This window comes from Papaver somniferum, chromosome 9, assembly GCF_003573695.1.
Source record: "Papaver somniferum cultivar HN1 chromosome 9, ASM357369v1, whole genome shotgun sequence".
In the NCBI taxonomy this organism is placed as follows: Eukaryota; Viridiplantae; Streptophyta; class Magnoliopsida; order Ranunculales; family Papaveraceae; genus Papaver; species Papaver somniferum.
Genome location: NC_039366.1, coordinates 169,762,857 through 169,773,302, shown reverse-complemented (window position 1 = coordinate 169,773,302; position 10,446 = coordinate 169,762,857). Strand labels below are relative to the sequence as shown.

General features: G+C 36.5%; 1 pseudogene; it reads left to right on the top strand.

The window, feature by feature from the left end:
* Window positions 1-1,707: 1,707 nt before the first annotated feature.
* Window positions 1,708-7,683, top strand: LOC113314465 (annotated as a pseudogene).
* The last annotated feature ends 2,763 nt before the right edge of the window (window positions 7,684-10,446 follow it).

Genomic DNA, 10,446 nt, shown 5'->3' with positions numbered 1-10,446 from the left:
AACTAATTTGTGGTGGGTAAAGGTAAACACTATCAGAGATTTTCATTCTCTGTCCCTTCCCTATGGTGTAGACGTGATAGTGTGACTGCATGTGGAGGATGACTTTTTAATAAGTCTTAATGAGTTCTATAGTTTCAATTTAAGATTGAAGTGGGGTGTAGCAGTAACACTCTTTATGGAAACTCACCTATCTGAATGAGGAAGTGGGTCGCTTCCTGTGAGAACATGGGCTGATTCTCTAGAGCATTCTGAGAAACAGGATACGTCCAGGGCCAAAACGGACAAAACGGCACGAGCTTGGCAGCAATCTTGGAGATATCACCCGTGGTTGTTATCACGAATTACATCAAATGCTAGCAGTTCAAGACATAGTTCACTGTCTCTAGCAAGTAATTCTGGTAATATCTCACTAAGCAAAGGTTCAAGACCTCATGGACACCTTTGCCTAAAATGGTATTTCCTGCGTTTTTTATGTGATTTTCATTTTGATGGTTTTGGTATTACTGGAACTTAGGACCTAAAGGTCACTAAGGGTTCACTAGTTCATGCTTTTTCACTTTGGTGAAAGATACCTGTAGTCTCACCATGTGAGAATTAAAGATGAAAGCTCTCAATACTATTATGATTTATGCAATCCATAGTATGACCCTGGGGTCAACACACTTTTGTGTGAGGGAGAGGACGTAGAAATGACTAGTATGATTTCAACACTTGCACGATCAGTCTGTTTGGATCGTGAGGTTGGGATGTTTATTTACCAAGATCTATCTGTGTTTTCATGTTTTATTGAGTTTTCATTCATGTGGGGGATTGTTGGAAAACGATTAATAAAAAAATAATTTTTTAAAGTTTTAATAAAAAATTATAATTTATTGTTTTATTTTGTGAATGAAACTTTTTAGTCCCACATCGTGGAGTTTCCAATATTTAGTAGTTTTAAGAAACTATATAAACCTTTTAGTCCCACATCGGGGAGTTTTTCTTCTTAAATTGTTTTATTCCATTATATAAAGAAATTCACTCCTTTTGTAAAATCTATGGGAAAGGGGTTGCTCTATATTTTAGAGGGACCCCTAAGGGAAAATATTTTATAGCGTTTTTTTTAAGCATTCGCGATTTTCCTTAACGGTTTTTTCGGAGTTGCCAAGCTCAAGTTGAGCATCTACTACATATGCTAGTAGTAGGTGTATTAGGGTGTTTTATCCTGGAGATATCCGTCTTGTGAGGGCTATAGCATCACTCTTGAGTGTAGCCGGACGCTAATGTCTTAAGGACAACGTGTTGAACACGTGACTCACTCTGTTTTCCAAAGTTTTGCCTTGTTGCTGTTGCGGAGATACGGGGAGCTTGTTCGTTTCGTCAAAACAATCACTTCCATTATAAAGAAGCTAAGTATCAATAACTTTTGCTTATTTGATTTTTCTTTGTTTTTGATTATTGCACCCAACACTTTGTAACAATGCCATGGAGTCCCTTGATCATCTTTTCACCTTCCGTCTCATTGCTAAAATGGCTCTTTTTAGCACTCAAATGAATTTTAGATCTGACATTGATGCATGGTGCGGAATTCTTTCCAATTAACCAATTATGATGGGTCTATGCGTAACTCTCGTTCCAAGGGTAAAATTGGAAACTGAAGAAAAAAGACGTGTTATATCACCCCATGACACACTGAATCAACAGACAAAATTTTTGGGCATTCTCCTAAACAATATGGTCCCAATTTTTTCAGCCCAAAATCAAGAAATCAAAGTCATTGAGTTAGACAGAGAGAGATCGTTAGTTAGAGTCGGAGAGTTCAGAGAGATGATGAATATGAAGTGATAAGAGAAACGATATAGAAGATGGATATATTTCTCTGAAGCTGATGGTGATGGTTTATCTTTTGCTCCTCATACTCTTGTTGGATTAACTTCAACATAGAAGTCACTAACAAGTTGGTTAGGACAAAATTAGGAAATTGATGTAATCCTAAGAGAATTAGAAGTCATCTAGTTCTAAGAAAAGGAAAGACATCTAAGAAAAGGAAAGACATGTAATAAGGTAATAGGATTAGGAAAAGGAATTCATAGTTCTATATATATGATCACCAAAGTTGTGGTTGATCATATGAGCAAGATTAGAACTTGTGTTTAGTTTTATGAGATTTTCTAAACATCAATAAAGAGAGTTGTCTTTATATAAGCTAAGTTTCACTCACTCTTTAGTTTTATGAGATTTTCTAAACATCAATAAAGAGAGTTATATTTATATAAGTTAAGTTTCACTCACTCTTCAACTTTACATTTACTACTTGGTTGACTTTTGATTTTTTTTTCAAATTTCTGATTTCTTGGATTTTTTTGTTTTTTTTTTTGTTTTTGATGAAATTACAGAGAAGTATAAGAGATACTGCAGAATTATATGGTTGTGAGAAAACTTTGAATGGTATTGAAGAAACAGGAAATCAAATGGATTGGAATCGATTACTTCAGGAGGCTTTAAAGCCGCAAAAATCTCTGTCTTGTTAATTGATGATGGACTTGAGTTTGATAAAATGCATGATCTCGAGTTGCACAAGAGTTTTGCACCAGTTGTTGCTAGAATCTTAAGGATTGAATACTTTGCTGAGAAGATTCTTAATGATGTGAGTTTTTAGACATTTTAAACTTTACAAGTATTTATTCAATTTGAAGTTTACATATTCGTCCATTGTCTTATTCTGGAAGAGTGGAAGAGCTTAATTTTGAATAAACAATCAAATTTTCTTGGTAAGTAGACAATGTTTATAAGCATTTATTTATAGGTTTCCAAATTCATACGAGTGATGAAGATGTGGGCGATAATTTGATGAGAACAGTTCCATTTGGGCAATGGGAGTCTAGGTAGGAGACCTCGAGTTGGACCGCTGCGGCTTCACCTAGTTCAACTATAATTCCTGCATTAGGATTTTTATTATCTAAATGGTGGTTTTGATCACCATTGCCTTGTAATATATACTTGTGTTATCAGTTTTAGTATGAGCTGGCATTTGACAATGTAGTGTTTGCGACTTGATCATAATATAATTGCTTTGTGGGTTAAATTGAAGGCAAACCACTTAGTTGCGCAGCTGGTTTGAATGTACAAATAATAAATTGACGAAAGCAGTTGTTTTCTTCTTTCAGGAAATACCAAATGGTTCAAAATGGACATTAGATTTATTTATTGATATCTTCGCGACGAAAATGAAATCATATCCTTTTGAATTCCGTCATGTTTTACTTGCATTTCTTATTACATGTTATCCAGATATGGCCTCTATCAAGGTGGAGCATTTTCCAATGTAAAATACCTGAGGTGATAAAGCTCATCAGTGTAAAATACCTGAGGTGATAAAGCTCATCAGTGGTTCATAAATGAAGTCAAGTTCTTTCATTTTGTTTCCTTAATTAACATCTCTTTACTGTAGCTGATCAAGTCGTTGGTTTGAAGAGCATAGCTGCATATCGAAGTGGTCTAGAGATTAATCCAAATGTTAGTAAGCTTTTAGTGGTAATAGATGCCTGCTTAATACATGACTCTTTTTACAGGTGGTGATGCTGATGGTATGAATTGCTAATTCCTATCTATTTCTATTTGCAGCTGGATAGCCTATCCACATCCAGAATAAGAGCTTTATTGACTATATATTTACATGCAGTTTGGACATTGCCCTGAGTTTTGACATGCCGATACAGATGCAAATAGGGTAATAAAGTCGTAAGATCTTCATTTCTGCACACTTGTTAACTTTTTACGTACGGTATATGCTTGAGGCTACATGTCTGGTTTTTAGAACTACTTGTCTCCGGTTACTATTTGATTATGTTGATGCAGCGATTTTTGCTGGAGATTTTTGCAATTGTATAACATAATCACTGAATTGCTGATTTTCAAATGGAGAAATATTAATGGAATAAATAAAATTTACTGTACCAGGTTCGGGGATAAGGACCAGGACTTAAGGATGAGTAATCCCTATTCTTGATGATAAGAGACATTCAAAATGTCATATTGTGCTTCACATGCATCATATTTTCAAGAGAAGCATAATATCTAGCATCCGTCTATCCTCAGGTTCGAGGTCTTTCCTATTGCCAACACGCGTAAGATTGATTTTAACGTTTGAATACCTTCTTAGACCATGTATTGGCCTTGGAATCAGGTGTGCCTTGACGTCGGATTGGAAGTGCCAAAGCTTAGCGTTCATGGGATGACATCATCCGTGAAAGAATTACTAGAGTTAGCTCCAACGAAGAAGGTAATTAATAACATGTCTAGTGCTTTTACTGTCTGCACATTACCTGTACAGCTATAATCAGATCGAAAAGTTTTTGAGTACATTACCATCTAACAACTTCTCTGGGGTTATAACTTGAGTGTTAACTCATCAGTTTTCATGACAAATTGAGAATGTTAGATGGATATTTCCAATTGGGGAGGAATCCCCTCACTAAGAAAATTTAGCTAGCAGCTTTACTGGTGATCACCAATTGTCGACATACTTTCCATAGAGATGCCTAACACAATGAGTCGAGCTTTGAAGATGGGAATAACATTCATGATATATTCCCATGTATGTACTTTAAGTTGTACCAAAACTTCAGATTTGTTCTTCCTAACTTTAAACTTGATGTCCCATTTTGTTAGCAATAATCTAAAACCAACCTCTTTGGTCAAATTTCTGGTCTAAATGTTTGTCTGTGTGTCATTTCTCCTTTTCCGACTCGTCTTGGTATTAATTTCTCCAAAAAAATAATAAATAAATCCTTATTTGGGATTGCACTATGTTCTGGAAAATACACATATAGTGACATGTCCAATTAACTTCTCTTTTTGTGCACTATCGTTAAGCTAAAACAAACAATTATCCGCAGGTAGTTTTCAGCAGCGATGGTTATGCCTTCCCAGAAACCTTCTATTTAGGTATGCATATATATATATATATATATATTTCTTAACCAAAAATGTTCTTGTGGCTAAGGCTAGCGATGCAGATTTTCTTGGCTGGAAACTTTGCTAAACTTGATGGGAAATCAACTTTAAACAAATTATCCAGCAGTTAATGAGTATCTTAGCTGTTTATTTTCTTTCCTATGATTCTTCAGGTGCGAAGAGAGCACGAGAAGTTGTGGCATTCGTTCTACGGGATGCGTGTGGTGATGGTGACCTTACAGTTTCAGAAGTTGTGGAAGCGTTACAAGACAATTTTAAGAAAAATGCTATTCGACATTACAAGCTCCCAGACCTTGTTGGATCTTCATTTTCACTGTTACTCCTCATGACTCTAAAACTCTAAAAGCTTGTGTACCAGAGCAGGGTATTGTGTTTGTGCGGGTTATCTTAGTTGATGACTCTGTGCAGTACCGATGTCGTGTAAGTTGATGATATTTTCGTATTAGTTTCTTTCAACAAGAGGATGGACAATTGACGTACTGCATGTTGGCACCTGGATAGTAGAATCAATAAAAATAAGAACCTTTCTGGTATCAAAGATGCAGCTTACCCTTAGGCCTCGAGCTAGATTTGATTGTATTTGTACTATTAGAAGACATGAGATTACTGTGATCTAGTAAAGCGCTTCAAAATCTTTATTCCGCTTCAGGTAATTCCGGTAAAGTGCTTCTATGATGTTGCCAGGCATAACGGTGTGGGTTTAACTTTTGCAATTATGGGAATGACTTCATTTTCCGATGGTCCAGCTGATGGAACTGATCTAACTGGCATGGGTGAAATCAGACTGATGCCTGATTTGTTGGCTAAGAGGACGGTTCCATGGTTTCGAAAAATGTGTTGTTTCATTGGCTTTTATCAGTCTCCTTTTAATTACCAGCTTTTGTCCCCGTTGAAATTTGTTTTTACTGATATTAGCACAGTAACTCATTAAGACATTATTGTTTTCCTGCAGGTCTCGGCAGGAGGAAATGGTTTTAACTGACATGGAACTTAAACCTGGTGAAGCTTGGGAATATTATCCAAGAGAGAATTTACGGAAAGGTGTCAAAAGTTCTAAAGATGAATTTAACTTGGTATTGTGTCGAGTATATGTCGAGTCCATTGTGCAACAAATTTTCATTTGATGGTTAACTGATAAAACTTGCTTACAGGAAATGAATGCTGGTTTTGAAAACGAGCTTCATCTTTTAAGGGCTATATTAAGGTAATACTATCTTTCTTTCTTTTTTTCTCTGTTCTAGTTATTCAGTGTATGCATTTAATTTGGATGATCACAATTGTACAAGCATTCATATATGGAGGGCAAAGAAGAATGGGTACCGTTTGACACCCTACAGTTCCACTCAAAGTTTTGATGCTGCATCCCCTTTTCTTCAGGAAGTAAACGAAGCTCTCCAGTCCATAAATATTACAGTGGAACAGGTAGAACATATCCATGTTAAATTTTTAGTTTATGTATTGTCCGGAGGATTCCGTAAAAATTCTTGTCTTTTAAGTGTCACCAGAATCTCTTTATCCATGTACTTCACTAAATATTTTATCGTCACACCTGAACAAGTGTTTTAAAAGAAATAAATCTCTTTAGGCTAAGATAAGTTTCTGAAGTTGTTGCTATCCTTAAATAAAGTTTCTGAAGTTGTTGCCATCCTTAAATAAATTTTGTTCATCATATATTTGAGTGATAGCTTTCGCAATCGTACAGATGCATGCTGAATCTGGCAAAGGTCAATTTGAGATAGTTACGGGGTGTGCAGTATGTACTTGTACTGCAGATAACTTAGTATATCTCTAGAGGTTATAAGAGATGTTGCAAGAAAACATGGTTTCCAGCCCAAGTAAGTATTTAATTTAATTTCAAATTGGATCGATCTCTTTGTTGTTCCTCATTAGTAAATGTCTTTGCTTAAGAATGTTGAACCCTCAGTTTCTTAACATCACATATTAATCATCTTGTGGTCTCTCAGGTATGCGTTGAATGACATTGCATCTGGATGCCATGTTCATTTAAGTCTATCGCGGAGCGGGAATAATATGTTTATGGGATCCAATGATGGATCATCTCAATATGGAATGTCCAAAACTGCAGAGGAGTTCATGGCTGGGGTTTTTAGTCATCTTTCTTCTGTCTTGGCATTCATATCTCCCCATCCAAAATAGGCTGGAGTCATTGCACTCAACAGAGCATAAGTTACAACTACAAGTGTGAAGGAAACAGAAATCTGCCTTTGAGCGAGATAGGAGTTCACTGTTCACTACTAAGGGTACAATGCAGAAAGGAAATTTCGGTGGAGTTTGGCAGAGGATTGCAGGAGGTACCCGCAGCTCGTAAAGTACTAGGATTCAAACTTGAAATGAGGGTTGTCCAATATTCTGACGAATAATAAGCACCCAGCCAAATTTTCCACTTGGCAAATTTATATATGCGTAAGCCTGACATCATTTGAACAAAACAAATTATGTGGAAGATGCGTAAGCCTGCATTTCTTTAGCAAGTTTCAGACATTGTAGGAGGAAATAGAATTATACACGTTTTGTTGTTCCATTTTATATGCTTGCTTGTTGGAAGTTTAGCTGTAGTAAATTTATCATATGTTAATACTATTTATTGCATCATTTTATTAGTTGTAACGGTGAATAGTTGACGCATAAACAAAAATATGGATGTATAATGTGTTATGCACAATTTGTAGTGGTTTGAATAATAGATGTGTATTTAATTTTCGAAAATTGTGCCTAAAATGATAAATACCACCGAATTTTTCGTAAAAACTTTAAATTTGATATTGTTGTTTGTACTCATTGTGTGGATCTGCTTGAAATCTTTCCAACGAGATAAAAATTGAAAAAATTTCAGGCATGAATTTTTGGATATTATATTCTAGTTTGCTTGTCAATTATAGCCCTGAAAAATATGATACATAAAAGGGAAGGTCCACTTGAACATTGTTCTCTCTCTTGGAGCTCCGCTCCGTCATTGTGACGTAAGAAAACTCTTGTTTCAGATACAATTCAGTGTTCATCTTAGCAAGTTTAGTTCTATCACCTTCTGCTACATCTACTCAACAATCATTGGATTCCTAATTTCATTCATCAAGAACATTACCAGTTTGTGCACCTACTATACTAAATTCATTGCTACTGAAATCAAAAGAAGGAAAAGAACCAACTATTACATTCACATTTATAAAACCAACACCTGTTATAATTCAAACAAAATTGATGTTCAAAACAACTGGAAGAACACACCTGGTTTAATTACACTCCAAGAAAGCAAAAGCAAACATAATACTATTTCTACTGATCCGGCTGATATCCAGTTCTATCACAACTTTCCTTTTTACACAATACTAAAGCAAAGCTTCAATATTATAAGACTCTCTGACACAAAAGATTCAACCAACATAGCTTCTGTAACCCTCTCTACTGTTATTCAAACCTTGCACTTGATGCGATCTAAACCCAAATATTCAGAATCTTCTAAATCCTTCCATAACCACCATTTTTCCAACAAACAACAACAAAAGAAACTACTACCAAATGTCTGAAACTCCTTTTTCCTTACATTTCTTCAACGACACTAAGTATCATCAATATCCCCACAAGTTTTCACGAAGATGCTCAAGAGTTATTGTAATTATAAAATCACAGTACACTCTATTTCTAAGAGGTTTGATCATACCTACAAATCAATCACCATGAATTTCCATCATTGTTGTTGTTGCAATCAAATTCATCCTCCTCAAAGTAGTACGCTTGATCATCATCATCACTGCCTGAGGAAGAAATTGTTCCATAAAATTCTCCATCTTCGGAATCCTCTTATTCCTCCTCGCTGCAGATCTCCATCTCACCAGCAAACACTTTCTCTCCATCAATGTCTAATCCAGGGATCTCATCACTGTCAGAATCTACATTCAAGGGCCTTGACATGGTTAGATCAAACTTTCGAGGATTATTGGTCTTCTCAGCAAGATAACATCTGCACATTACATCTTCAAGTTGTTGTTGCCTCTTTATTTTCCTCTCTGCAGCCTTGGTTTTCTCTGCTCTCTTTATTGAATCATCACTGCTTTCTTCAAATTATTCTTCTTCACCATTCTTATCTTCATCCTCACTCTCACTTTCAGTTGCACTCCGAGTCTTTCCCCATGAACACCTCCATCCACCCTTCCTCTGAAGTCTTTCTCTGGTTCGCCCTGCATCAACAACTGTAGATGGGGAAAAACGATTTGCTGGTTTTTAAGGAATTGAGGAGACGACCGTACGGAGGCGACTCCTCGAACCAAGCGAAATGTTAAACCTCACACAGATGCACCGCTGCAAAGGGGGTGCTTTAGATTCGAGAGATCAATCTATAGTACTCCGGCCTAAATCAAGACAATGACCGTTCCAGAGTAAATTCGGTCACAACAGAGAATGGGTTGATCTTTAGGAGGGAAGCTGGGAAATGTGTGGAATCAATGGTAATCAAAGATTGTGGGTGTGTGAACTATGAATATGATAAGCTCTGAATGATTGAAATTGCTCAATTGAGAGTAGTTGCTCAATTGATGAGTTAATGATCTCGTGTTGTGGATGAGACGTGAGATTGATGATATGATGATGATTCAATCATGATTTAGAGACTTATTTATATTGCTGGAACTGTAGACACCATGATTCCATGAAGTGTGACAGTTGATGGAATCAAGGAGTGGGGAAGTGGAGATCGTGTTTGAAACCAGTTGCTCAACGTGTGGAGACTTGGTCGATTTTCCACCCATTACCTCGTGAATTCCTTCAACTGATTGCACGACTTTCTCACATTCCATCGTGTGTTTGAACACACGTGCCGTAGACCGCCAGACCAAAAACCCTAAGTGATATCCCCCCCAAGTGAAACGATTGACGTCTCGTGGTTTATTAGTCGATTGAAGACTTCGTGGTTTGATGGGACAATGAGTCCATGTAGTCGTTGAGTTGAACATGATGTTCTGAAACTCATGAATTGAACATGTCATGAGACAGAGGTATAGTTCTTACGATGAAGTGAGCAAGTATTGCTCATTCGATGGATCGTTGAATATTAATTGTTGAACCAATATTTAGCAAATATTCCTCATCTGAGCAAGTGCTGCTCATGTGATGAATTGTTGAATATTTGATCGTCTGAGCATGTGTTGCTCATCTGATGGATTATTGGCAGCGTACCAAAAATATTAATTAGAATACTAGTTATTGAACCAAGCATAATTAATGAAATTAATGACCATGAGGCCGTCGTAAAATTAGTAAGGTTGGAATCTGGAATGATGATCCTTGGATTCAGAAACCCTAATTTGATCAATTGATGATCAATTCATGGTTGTCGAAATTTCAACCATGGGACGAAGGAGGCAGCGACTACATGGGACCGTGGATCAACCATGTAGTGTCCATATGCTCGCGTTAGCAAATACAAAGAACTCCTGAAGAGTTGTCGATTTGTTGGTGGAAGAATGATTAAATGTT